The 14124-nt window shown below is 44.0% G+C and overlaps 1 pseudogene; it reads right to left on the reverse strand.

Moving 5' to 3' along the window:
• Nucleotides 1-2541: 2541 nt before the first annotated feature.
• Nucleotides 2542-14124, reverse strand: part of LOC139413238 (SRSF protein kinase 1-like) — a 55921-nt pseudogene continuing 44338 nt past the window's right edge.

Below are 14124 nucleotides of genomic sequence, written 5' to 3' on the forward strand. Positions count from 1 at the left end.
TTAGAAATGTTTGCAAATTTATACAAAAAAATTAAAACAATGAAATATCACATTTACATAAGTATTCATACCCTTTACTCAGTACGCTGTTGAAGCACCATCGGCAGCGATTACAGCCTCGAGTCTTCTTGGGTATGATGCTACAAGCTTAGCATACCTGTATTTGGAGTTTCTCCCATTCTTCTCTGCAGATCCTCTCAAGCTCTGTCAGGTTCGATGGGGAGCGTCTCTGCACAGCTATCCCCACACCATGCTTCACCGTAGGGATGGTGCCAGGTTTCTTCCAGATGTGACGCTTGGCATTCAGGCCAAAGAGTTAAATCTTCGTTTCATCATGGACAGTCATGTAGGTGCCATTTGGCAAACTCCAAGCTGGCTGTCAAGTGCCTTTTACTGAGGAGTGGCTTCCGTCTGGCCACTCTACCATAAAAGGCCTTATTGGTGGAGTGCTGCAGAGATGGTTGTCCTTCTGGAAGGTTCTCCCATTTTCAGATAGTTACTCTGGAGCTGTCAGTTACCATTGGGTTCTTCTCCCAAGATCATTATAGGGTATTGTGTGTAGATTGAGGGGAGAATAAAATACTTAATCCATAGTTGAAAAAGGCTATAATGTAAAAGTAAATGTGGAAAAAGTCAAGCTGTATACTTTCCGAATGCACTGTATAGTGTACATTACCTTGCGAAGCAACTGCCCTCTATACTTCTTGATCCTGTATTCTTCAGTCTCTTCTCTCCCTCTCCATGTCTGCCCCATAGTAACCTAATTTAGCAGGTGTAAAAGAAAAACTGCAATGTGCTCCCAGAATAAACCCAAATGAAATGAATAATCCAAAGTCCTCAATTAGCCGTTTAAAAACCTAACGTTGGTTAATCGCTCAGCACTACATTTTATAGATAAGTAAGTAGCATATCATTTAAATGTTTTCATGCTTTTCTCCTTCAAGAAAACAATATCTGATTCAATATCTGATTCAAGATTTCAAAACTCTTCCACGAAGGACTCACTAGTGCTTCCTTGCCAAAAGGAGGCTAGAGGGTAGGACCATCTTCCATTTACTTACTAACAACTCAACACACTCCTCGACCACTTATCGGTTTCCGGTCATGGAGGAGAGAGGGCGGAGGACAGACTTTTGCCCAAATGAGGAAAAGGCATTAGATAGTGTGAAGATTCCGCATGCACCTTCTGTCAGTTGAGGGATTTTTATTTATTTGACCTTTATTTAACCAGGTAGGCCAGTTGAGAACCAAGTTCTCATTTACAACTGCGACCTGGCCAAGATAAAGCAAAGCAGTGCGACAAACAAACATACAGTCAATAACACAATAGAAAAATCTATGTACAGTGTGTGCAAATGTAGTAAGATTAGGGAGGTAAGGCAATAAATAGGCCATAGTGGCGAAATAATTACAATTTAGCTATTAAACACTGGAGTGATGTGTAGAAGATGAATGTGCAAGTAGAGCTACTGGGGTATAAAGGAGCAAAAAATAACAATGTGGGGATGTTGTTGGGTGGGCTATTTACAGATGGGCTGTGTACAGGTGCAATGATCAGCTGCTCTGACAGCTGATGCTTAAAGTTAGTGAGGGAGATATAAGGCTTCAGTGATTTTGCAATTAGTTCCAGTCATCAAACTCAGAGAACTGGAAGGAAAGGCGGCCAAAGGAGGTGTTGGCTTTGGGGATGACCAGTGAAATATACCTGCTGGAGCATGTGCTACGGGTGGGTGTTGCTATGGTGAACTGTGAGCTGAGAAGACAGGGCTTTACCTAGCATAGACTTATAGATGACCTGGAGCCAGTGGGTTTGGCAACAAATGAAGCAAGGGCCAGCCAATGAGAGCATACAGGTTGCAGTGATGGGTAGTATATGGCACTGTGATAAACTACATCCAATTTGTTGAGTAGAATGTTGGAGGCTATTTTGTAAATGACATTGCCAAAGTCAAGGATCGGTAGGATAGTCAGTTTTACGAGGGTATGTTTGGCGGCATGAGTGAATGAGGCTTTGTTGCGAAATAGGAAGTCGATTCTAGATTTCATTTTGGAATGGAGATGCTTAATGCGAGTCTGGAAGGAGAGTTTAGTCTAACCAGACACCTAGGTATTTGGAGTTGCCCACATATTCTAAGTCATAACCGTCCAGAGTAGTGATGCTAGACGGGAGGGCAGCTGCAGGCAGCGATCGGTTGAAGAGCATGCATTTAGTTTGGAAAAGAATGCTCCCATAGTACAAGAGTCTTACCTCTTTCTCTCTCTGTTTCAGAGGAAGCCTGAGCTCATTATCAACCACAGAAGACAGATGTACTACATACAACACGAAAGACGGACCTGTGAGGTGGTGGTGTTGTGGAAATAAAGCCCAGCTAGTTAAAAGGCAATATCAACTCCACTTTAGTGCATCACTTTACAATAATACATGTACCTGGTAGAACGCTGATAAGTGATAATAAAATGTTGCATATTAATATACCCTGACCTTGCTTTACTTGAATATAGAATATACTGCACTGCCTCCTAACAAGTACAAGTCAGCCATTTTCAAAATCTAAATGTTTATTCAACTACAGAAAATGCTTAGTTTAGCAGTGAACAATTAAATGCAGAGAGGGAGGTCAGGAGAGGGGGAGGCAGATGAGGAAGAAAGGCAAGGAGAGGTCAGGGGAAGAGCTCATTGAGAACGAGGGCGGGAGGAGAGGGGCTTGTAGAAAAAGAGCAACCAATGGGATCGGGGGGAGGGCACCCTTCAAAGCATTATAACAGTGTCATCATTCTTTATTACAATCCACGATTATACATTTCTCTCTCTTTGATGCATTTAAAACAGTCCTACACTGCAAGAGGGGCAACGTCAGTATGAAAATAAGCTTTAAAAATGCAGCAAAAAAAACTAGCAAATGCGTCTCAAGGCATCAATCGACCTCATAACGACTCATTCAAACATTTGCACCTTAGCTGAGTGTGTATTCCTAAAGGCATCCTATTCCCTATATAGTGCATTACTTTTGACCAGAGCCTAAATGGGCTCTAGTCATAAATAGGGCACAAAATACGTAATAGGGTGCCATTTGGGACACAGGCAGAGCTTCCGCTCCTTCATAATATACACAGTTCAAACAGAAGCTCCAAACACAAGTTCAGAGAGACAAGGCCAACTCTTTGGTACAGATATATACAAGATAGGGGTTCAGATATGGGTTGTGCCTAAAATGGCACCCTGTTCCAACTATATAAAGAATTAGTCATTTTTTGGGGGTAAATCTGCTCTGGAATCGAATACAGAATTCTGATAATTTTTCTGAAACGGGAAAATTCTCACGCTCTTGTATCACACCATCTAGCAAAAAAAACAACATTATTTTCTCAGAGGCAAACCTTATCTAGAACCTTAAACACCACAGGAGAGGTATGAAACTAGCCAGCAGATTCTGACCCTATGTTACGCTTGTTTACACTGAGCTGCACTGGGGTCAGAACACAATCATGGTTAGATTAAGACACCACAGAGCCGCAGCGAGATATGGGCTGGAAAACTTCTCAATGCAGGGATGGGATGTGCCCAATGATTTATATACACACACACACTAGATGACTTACAGGGTCACTGTTTTGAAGCCACCACACCGTCATCTTGGCACTCCACCATTGTAAAAAATTTTTGGGAAGCTATACAAATGCATTTATTAATGTCTACATTGACGTCTGTTTTTACCAAGTTTATTCTGTTAGACACCTTAATGCATACTTTTAAATTGTTACTGTCCCCACTACAAAAATATTTAAAAACAGGTCATTTTGCCCTTTAATTTAATTGAAATACTGTGGAATTCCATTAAGTCCTATGAAGGACTGCCTCTTCTAGGGAGTGCCAATATGGTCGACCGGTTGCTTCAAAGCCACTCATTGGCCAATACATAGCATCAGCAATCCAGGTTTTATATACATCCTTGGATATAGCACTGTACTGAAAAGTTTACCTATATCCAAACTGATACATCAAGAAGATTGAAATACTGCTAGTTTTACTAGAAAAATGCCCTTTCATCCTCATGCTAGCGAGCAATAGCCACCGCCACCATTTTGGAATGGCAGTGTCAGCCAATCAGCCTCTGTTGTTCAACGCGATGTGACATTCCATAATGGCTGCTGTGCCTACTGCTAGCTCGGATGAGGAGGAAAAGGGCAGTTTGAATTGAAGTACAATTTGGGGTACAGTGGCACATCCCATCGCTGCATTGAGGAACGTTTTCGACAGTGCGCCGGCTCCACGGTGTCAAAATCTAACCATGATTGCGTTCCGACCCCAGTGCAGCTTAGTGTAAACAAGCGTAACGGTAAGGTCAGAATCTGCTGGCTAGTTTGAAACATGGCTATTCAGTAGCATTGGTCTAGTCATGGTCTGTGGATCAATGCAGGTAACAGAAGGTAGTAAATGAAACGCGGGACAGAGTATGATGGTACCATCTCCACACTGTGGTAAGTGCCATTCCAAAACGGCTGCTTGGAATGAGACAAGGAAGGATAGGACAGGGATGATGTCATAGAAGAGAAACAGAACAAGTTCCATTGCATTCAGTCAATTCCAGTTCAGGAATACTTCATGGAGAATCCTTCGATTACTATCTAGGTAGCTACTCTTCCCCACAATCCTACACACATTGTAAATATGCTTTGTTATTGAAGGAAAAGACTCAAACTAACCTCTATCAACACTGTATATAAAATAACAACCATTCGGATGTGCTAGTATAGTGGTACAGTGGGTGTTCTGTAGATATGATTGGATTGGTCTGGAAATTGTCCAGTGGAGGTCTGTGAGGTTTGATCTTAACTCTGAACATGCACATCTGTTAAAGGAACAAAAACAAAAGAGAAACTCTGAATGAAACTTGTTAGAGGTGTCATCATTGGCACAGAGAAAAACAAGAGTAAATAAAGAAAAAGAGATCAGATACTCAAGTCATATCCAGTCAGTACCAAAAAGAAACAAAGTAAAAGAGAGAGACATAAATAGATATAGTGCTGCAGGATCGGGCTTCCTTGTGTTTATTTATCTGGAACCAGTGTTTTCTATGAAGGCCACCAGTAGGGCTTCAGTAGCCAGTCTAGCGTGGTTTGTGCGTGTGTTGAGCCACTAGGGAGGCAATGCAGGCATGGTGCTGGCAACGGCTTCCTCTTAATGTGTATCTATATGTGTGTGTGTGAATGCTTGTGAGTACGTATGCATGTTTGTGTGTGTGTGTGGGTATGTACATATGTTCATGTATGTATGCATGTGTGTCCTGTATGAGCTGCTTGTTGACTGTAGTAGCGCTGTGGCTCCTCTAGGGGGCGATCCATGCGTGTCGGAGGCACTCTGCAGCCGTAGCTCTCTTCTCTGGTACCAGGTCCAACATTGGGAAAAGGAAGCTAGCGAAGGTAGCTGCCTCCTCTTTAGACCACTCATACTTCTCCACCAGCACCTCCAACAGACCCCATGGCTTCAGCTTGGTAATGTGCCTCAGGTCACCTAGGGGGGGAGAGAAAGTTAACTACACACACATTCCCAAGACAGTTTAGTTTACATGTGAAAAAAACTAAACTAAACACACTAGCACTTTTAGACAAGGCTCAACTTGAACCTTTTCACATGTGAGTAACACATATCTCTCTAATGGTCGCCCCCCCCAGCGTGTTTTGTTTTATGCAGACAATGTCAGAATGCACTCACTGTTCCAAAATGTGATTATTACGCAACATTTAACAGTTAAACAAGACCGTTTGAACTTGTCAATTTCAAATGATTCTCTAGCAGTCTGAATTTAGGTGTGTTCCGCCTCCTCATTACTTCACATAGAAGTAGCCCATTTCAGCATTGTGGACAATTTATGTTTGAGGCTTTACTGAGCCGGACAAACTGCTCTCTTCGAGGAGAGTCCAAGCACTTCACCAATGTTTCCGCAGATCAATGCAGACATTTGCGCAGTCTTGCACGAATTGGCACATTCAGACTTTGGACATGCGTGCGTTCCTATCAAAGTAATTGCCTTATTTTCTGTATATCGTGTTGGCGTTTCAACTGTAGCATGTATGTATGAAACAATGTATTTACAGTTTTATTTGCGTTTTCAAGTACTGGTGAAAGATAATGCATTCCGATTATTGCATATTGCATAATGGACACCGTGTACTGATTTGAATGAGCTAATGCTAAACTATTTGCCAGCTATGTGTGGCGCCATGTTTGTTGACATTATACAATGCATTCTGGGTGTCACGTTAACGTCCGTCAGACCAAATATGTTATAATGAGGAGGTTAAAATTCCGGAAGTGAATGATCGTACACGACACACCCCCTTCAACACGCCTACTGCAAAAATACCAAACTCATCTTGTCTCCTCTTATCATCTTTGGTCGTGAAGAAAAAAAAACATGGCGGAGCGCACAAACTACCCGTCTTCGGATTACATTCGATTTCTAGAAAGCGTTTTACTCAAATATTTAGATCAATGATCAGCGCCCCCGTGATGACATATAAATAGTCATTAGCTAATTCATAGTGTTTTCTGACAGCCGAGAGTTATCGAAATATGACCGCTGTATTACGTCAGTTAGCGCTAGGACTAATATAGCCCATATTTCCCGATTTGGATGATTGTGTATGATGTCTCTACTCCTGTGAATGCCTGAACATTGCATCCAAAAAGAAAACTTGACATCATTTTGTAAGGACTTTGTTTGTGAGAAAACAGTGCGGCCAGCTCAAATGCTGATTGTTGCGTCAATAGCAACTGGACGTTCTAAATAAGCGTTCTAATCACACCGGTTTGAGCGTACGCTGCAGGGAACACTGTAGAATGATCACACCCGTTTGTTGGTACGTGTGAAAAGGTTAAACCTGCTATGACACACACACACTGATAACTATGAAAACACACACACAGCAGAGGGATAAACTACAAAGCTGAATCAATGCGTTATCCAGCTAACTTTGATAAATAACTATTGATTTGGTCTTTCATTAACAAAGCTAAACTCCGATATCTTTTTGTTTGTTGAGTTAATTTGACCATTTCCATTTCAAGCATACCCTTCTAAAAAAAAGTTTGCTGGCTAACTTATTGATCCTGGTTTGTCGTACAACACTCTAGTGTGGCGTTTCCTTACCTTTCTTGGTGAAGAACTCCTTGGAGTATTTTCCGGCCAGGATCAGCTTCTTAGGAACTTTACCCAACAACTCAATGATCAAAGCTATGTGATCTACACAAGAGAGGACGACAAACAAATTAGACGGTGCCAATCATCATTTGCGATGAAGGTCTGCAGAATCCTCAGACACGGATCTACACAACAGGATGTGAGTGAGTGCGTCTTCAGGTCTAAAATATTGTAGATACTATAAAAAGGCCTTACAGGGAGGGGAACACACCTTCATCTCTAGAGTAGTCCTCCCCAGAGTGAGGCTCAAACAGGTAGTCTCCTGTAGCCAGCTCAAAAGCCTAGAAGGGACGGTCACATACACAGCACTAGATAAACGTTTGGACACAACTACTCATTCAATGGCTTTCATTTTTTTTTTTTATTACTCTTTTCTACATTGTAGAATAATAGCGAAGACATCGAAACTGTGAAACAACACACATGGAATCATGTAGTAACCAAAGAAAAAGTGTTAAATCAATTTATATTTTATATTTGAGATTCTTGAATGTAGCCACCCTTTGCCTTGATGACAGCTTTGCACACTCTTGGCATTCTCTCAACCAGCTTCATGAGGTAGTCACCTGGATTTATTTTCCAACAGCCTTGAAGGAGTTCCCACATATGCTGAGCACTTATTGGCTGCCTTTCCTTCACGCTGCGGTCCAACTCATCCCAAACCATCTCAATTTGGTTTCACAGAACACAGTAAGGACTCTGCCTTTGAACCTTTTCACACCTACCAACAAACGGGTGTGCTCATTCTACAGTGGTCCCTTACAGAACACAGTAAGGACAGCGTGAGCAGCTCAAACGCTGACTGTTGCATCAATCGAAACTGGACGTTCCAAATAAGTTTTCTAATCCCACCGGTTTGAGGGTACGCTCCAGAGTCCACTGTAGAATGAGCACACCGGTTTGTTGGTATGTGTGAAAAGGGTCAAATGCAGAGTTGTACCAGACAGGGGATAGACTGATGACTAGTAAGCCCCGCAGCTTAATACAAATACATATCTGAGCACTGTCTGCTGGGCTAGTTAGCTCAAGATTTTCTGAGGCTAGTTATACATTGACTAAATTGTTTCACATTCTTGGGAAACTAAACTATTTAATAAATGTGGTTGTACTTGTGAGATGTAACCCACATTTTTCTTTACATGACCAAGTCAACATACAGCCAGACGTGACCTGTGGTAGTTGGTAAGGGCAGAGACGTTCCTTCCTACTGACAGGAACACGGAGGCAGACAGGCGAGGCCATGTTTTGGGTCGATCTGACAAGCGTGAGGAGTGTGTGTCGGGGTGTGTGCGTGTGTGTGTGTAAGTGTCCTCTATCCTATCGCTACCCACCATTGCGGCAGTGCTCCAGATATCAGCAGGCGTCCCGTAGCCGGCTCCCATCAGCACCTCCAGAGAACGGTACTGACGAGTTTGGATGTCGTCTGTAAAGTGCTTGTGCTGAGGAGGAGAGGATGGAGAGAGAGGGATAGAGGAGGGGGTAGAGAAAGAGAGAAAGAAATAGAGAGGGAGAAAGAGAGTGGGATAGATGCGAGAGAGAAAGAGAAGGCATCACTGATCTGACATGACTCGTATTGGTGCAAGCCTTTTAAGTCAAATCAAATTTTATTGGTCACATCACATGGTTAGCAGAGGTTATTGCGAGTGTAGCGAAATGCTTGTGCTTTTAGTTCCGACAGCGCAGCAGTATCTAATATAGACTAATATAGACTAATATATTTATTTAATAATCTGGTCATTTCGAGTCGACGGGATGAGAAGTGGGTCTTCCACAACATCCGGCACTGATTAACGATCAAGCTAGCGAGCAAGGAAGGATGATTTGGGCCCCATTTTTTTTTTTTTTAATAAAAAAATGGTTGTACTATACTCACCACCCAGCAGGCATTCCCCAGGTCAGCTATTTTGATCTGGATCTTGTCTGCATTGAGAGGTTCCAGGGGGTTGACCAACAGACTGCCTGCTGCTATTTTATCTAAAAAGAGAGAAGAGGGTGGAAAGTGGAGAGAGAAAAAGGAGAGGAACAAAACAATATTTATCTACAATGTGAGCGTTGTGTGATACCGCACCATCCGGAAAAAGTCGGTTCTGCTGAGTCAACTGGAAAATACGATGGAAAAGATTGAAAGAGAAGTACTGAGGTGGTGATATTATAAGGAGCCCTCAGAAAGATGACAGAGAGTAGAGAAAGAGAGACATTACAGCTATTGACACTTACAAATAACACTTACGCCATCAACGCGAGTGTCTTCAGTGAGGTGAACCGTTCAGAACATTGCAACCAGAAATGTGAGGAATAGAGCTGAAATGATACTTGAATCTACATTTCAAAGAGACATGTCTGAACTCTGTGATCTTTATTCTATCCAAATATTATTTTAGGTTTCCCCTCCTGATGAGGTGTGCAGCAAAGTGCCACCTCTCCCCCTCCACTAACCGTTCCTCTCGCCCTCCTCCTCTTCATCCTCTCTTCCAGGCACCACATCAGTCTCCATCTCCTCGTCTTTTCTCTCTTCCTCATCCTTCTCTGGTCGTTTACACTCCTCCGTCTTGCCCTCCTTTCCTCTCCCTTCTTTATCGTGTGTTCCGGAGTCGCCGGGCACTCTGCCGTTGCATTCTGGGTAAACTGCGTTGCCCGGCGAGTCCCGTCCCTGTGTACTGGCGTTGTTGGGGGCTACGGCGTCAAGTTTGTTGGCGTTCTGTTGGTCCTCCTCTTCTTCTTCGCTGGTCCTCTGTACCTCATGGCTCTCCGAGAGGGCGTGGCCATTGCAGTTCACCTCCATCCTGCTCTCCTCCTCCGTTTTATCTGGAGCTGGGTCTAGGGGACAGAGGTTAAGTGATAGGACAGTCAGTCACATAACCATATGTGAACACACCACTGATCAGCAACCCTGGTCCAATGACATTTGGTCCAAATATTGTTTGAAATCCACTACATGGCAGCCGGGCTGCCAAAATCACTGTTCTACAAATCACCTTGCATGCCATAACACTACTTCCCATGTAATCAAGATTAGCGATTCTGCGCCTCCAATTGAACTCCCCAAACACATGTTTTACCTTTCAGTTTCTTTTAAAAAGGTGAACAGGAACAGAATCTAATGGTGGTCCATAATTTAACACAGGATCATTTTAATCTGGATTAAATGTGTTCTGTAAAACCATGGTGTTTACCTGCTGTGACACCATTAGCAATGTCCTGTAGCGTGTCGGAGGTGGGCGGGGGAGCGTCTGTGGTTACCCCTTCAGTCTCCTCTTCCCCCTCCTCCTCTCCTCCCTCCGGCGCTCCCTCCATCTCCTGAATCCTCTTCTCTAACATCTCTGCCTGCTTCCGCTGTTTCTTCTTCATCTTCTTCTTCTTGTTCTTTGACATCTTCACCGTCTGAGGGGAGGGGTAAGGAGAGGGGGATGAAGGGAGGAGGGAAGGGAAGAGAGTACAAGGCTTAGACTACTATACAATTTGTAGAACTGCTTTTCCATTGATAGGTGTGAACAGAGAGACACCCACTCCCATGCATTACCTGGTAGCAGCAACCACACTCAATAAAAACATCATGTTTTTATAAATAATGCATAAAAACAGAGACTTACTGGTTTGGGCGCAGGGGCTGTGCTCACTAGGCAGAAAGAAGAGAAAGAGAACATTCGACTGTCATATCCTCAGCTAGATAATGACTAAACCAGCATAGGATTATGTCAAATCTGCCTCAGTAATTAGCCTACAGTACCAGTAGCATGGTGTCTGTCTGTATTGTATTGTCCCTAGAATTTCTAAGCAAACAGCCAGAGGCAGGGATTTCTCCTATAGATCTAAATTTTTATGGAATGGTCGGCAGACCATTGTATCCATGTGAGAGACGCAGACTCTGGCTCTTTACTGAAGAATCGTCTTTTCAGTAGGTCCTACAATTGAGTGTTGTCTGGCACAAATCAAATCAAATGTTATTTGTCACATGTGCCGAATACAACAGGTAGACCTTACAGTGAAATGCTTACTTACAAGCCCTTAACCAACAGTGCAGTTAAAATAATAATAATCTACTGAAATAAAAGTAACAAATAATTAAAGAGCAGCAGTAAAATAACAATTGCGAGGCTATATACAGGGGGTTACCGGTACAGAGTCAATGTGCGGGGGCACCATTTAGTCGAGGTAAGATGCACATGTAGGTAGAATTATTAAGGTGACTATACATAGATAACAGAGCAGCAGCAGCATCAACGAGGGGGGGCAATAAAAATAGACTGGGTAGCCATTTGATTAGAGGTTCAGGAATCTCATGGCTTGGGGGTAGAAGCTGTTTAGAAGCCTTATGGACCTAGACTTGGCGCTCCGGTACTGCTTGCCGTGCGGTAGCAGAGAGAACAGTCCATGACTAGGGTGGCTGGAGTCCTTGACAATTTTTAGGGCCTTCCTCTGACACTGCCTGGGTATAGAGGTCCTGGATGACAGGAAGCTTGGCCCCAGTGACGTACTGGTCCGTACACACTACCCTCTGTGGTGCCTTGCGGTTAGAGGCCAAGCAGTTGCCATACCAAGCAGTGATGCAACTCGATGGTGCAGCTGTAGAAATCTGAGGAGCTGAGGACCATGCCAAATCTTTTCAGCCTCCTGATGGGGAATAGGTTTTGTCGTGCTCTCTTCCTGACTGTCTTGGTGTGCTTGGACCATGTTAGTTTTTTTGGGGATGTCGACTCCAAGGAACTTGGAAGCTCTCAACCTGCTCCACCACAGCCTTGTCAATGAGAACGTGGAATGCTCGGGCCTGCTTTTCCTGTAGTCCACAATCATCTCCTTTGTCTTGATCACATTGAGGGAGAGGTTGTTGTCCTGGCACCACACGGTCAGGTCTCTGACCTTCTCCCTATAGGCTGTCTCATCGTTGTCGGTGAACAGGCCTAACACTGTTGTGTCTTCGGCATACTTAATGTTGTTGGAGTCGTGCCTGGCCGTGCAGTCATGACTGAACAGGGAGTACAGGAGGGGATTGAGCACACACCCCTGAGGGGCCCCCGTGTTGGATGTGTTGTTACCTACCTTTACCACCTGGGGGTGGCCTGTCAGGAAGTCCAGGATCCAGTTGCAGAGGGAGGTGTTTAGTCCCGAGGTGTTTAGTCCCCTGCTTTGAGGGCACTATGGTGTTGAACGTTGAGCAGTAGTCAATGAACACATTCTCACATAGGTGTTCCTTTTATCCAGGTGGGAAAGGGCAATGTGGGGTGCAATAGAGATGGCATCATCTGTGGATCTGTTGGGGTGGTATGCAAATTGGAGTGGGTCTAGGGTTTCTGGGATAATAGCACTTCATGGCTGTAGATGTGAGTGCTACGGGTCGGTAGTCATTTAGGCAGGTTACCTTAGTGTTCTTGGGCACAGGGACTATGGTGGTCTGCTTGAAACATGTTTGTAATTCAGACTCAGACAGGGAAAGGTTGAAAATGTCAGTGAAGTTCGTCAGTGTATGCTCGGAGTACACGTCCTGGTAAACCGTCTGGCTCGGAGGCCTTCTGATTGTTCACTTGCTTAAAAGGTCTTACTCACATCGGCTGCGGAGAGCGTGATCACACAGTCATCCGGAACAGCTTAAGCTCTCATGCATGCTTCAGTGTTGCTAGCCTCGAAGCGAGCATAGAAGTAATTTAGCTTGTCTGGTATGCTCGAGTCACTGAGCAGCTCTCGGCTGTGCTTCCCTTTGTAGTCTGTAATGGTTTGCAAGCTCTTCCACATCTGATGAGCATCGGAGCCAGTGTATTATGATTCGATCTTAGTCCTGTATTGATGCTTTGCCTGTTTGATGGTTCGTTGGAGGGCATAGCAGGATTTATTATAAGCTTCCGAAAGTCACGCTCCTTGAAAGCGGCAGCTCTTCCCTTTAGCTCAGTGCAGATGTTGCATGTAATCCATGGCTTCTGGTTGGGGTATGTACTTACAGTCACTGTGGGGACGACGTCATCGATGCACTTATTGATGTACTCCTCAATGCCATCGGAAGAATCTCGGAACATATTCCAGTCTGTGCAGGCAAAACAGTCCTGTAGCTTAGCATCTGCTTCATCTGACCACGTCACTGGTGCTTCCTGCTTTAGTTTTTGTTTGTAAGCAGGAATCAGGATAGAATTGTCATCAGATTTTCCAAATGGAGGGCGAGGGAGAGCTTTGTACACGTCTCTGTGTGTGGAGTAAAGGTGGTCTAGAGTTTGTTTCCCTCTGGTCACACATTTAACATGCAGGTAGAAATGAGGTAAAACAGATTTAAGCTTGCCTGCATTAAAGTCCCCAGCCACTAGGAGCACTGCCTCTGGATGAGCGTTTTCCTGTTTGCTTATGACCGTATACAGCTCACCGAGTGTGGTGTTAGTGCCAGCATCGGGGTTGTGGTGGTAAATAGACAGCTACGAAGAATATAAACTCTCTTGGTAGATAGTGTGGTCTACAGCTTGTCATGAGATACTCTACCTCAGGCGAGCAAAACCTTGAGACATCCTTAGATATCGTGCACCAGTTGTTTACAGATACACATAGACCGACACCCCTGGTCTTACCAGAGGGCCAGCTGTATGTTATTAATGTCGTCGTTCAGTCACGACTCGGTGAAACATAAGATATTACAGCATTTATTGTCCCATTGGTAGTATATACGTGCTTGTAGTTCGTCCACTTTATTATCCAGTGATTGCCATCGGTACTATTGGCCAACGTACAAAGGCAGAATAGCCACTCGTCGGCGGATCCTTACAAGGCACCTTGATCTCCTTCGTGATATCTCCGTCGTTCTCCTGCGAATGAAGGGGATGAGGGACTCGTCGGGTGTCTGGAGTAAATCCCTCTCGTCCGACTCATTACAGAAAAAGTCTTCATCCAGTTCAAGGTGAGTAATCGCTGTTCTGATGTCCAGAAGCTGTTTTTGGGTCTTAAGAGACAG

Source organism: Oncorhynchus clarkii, chromosome 7, assembly GCF_045791955.1.
Source record: "Oncorhynchus clarkii lewisi isolate Uvic-CL-2024 chromosome 7, UVic_Ocla_1.0, whole genome shotgun sequence".
NCBI lineage: Eukaryota > Metazoa > Chordata > Actinopteri > Salmoniformes > Salmonidae > Oncorhynchus > Oncorhynchus clarkii.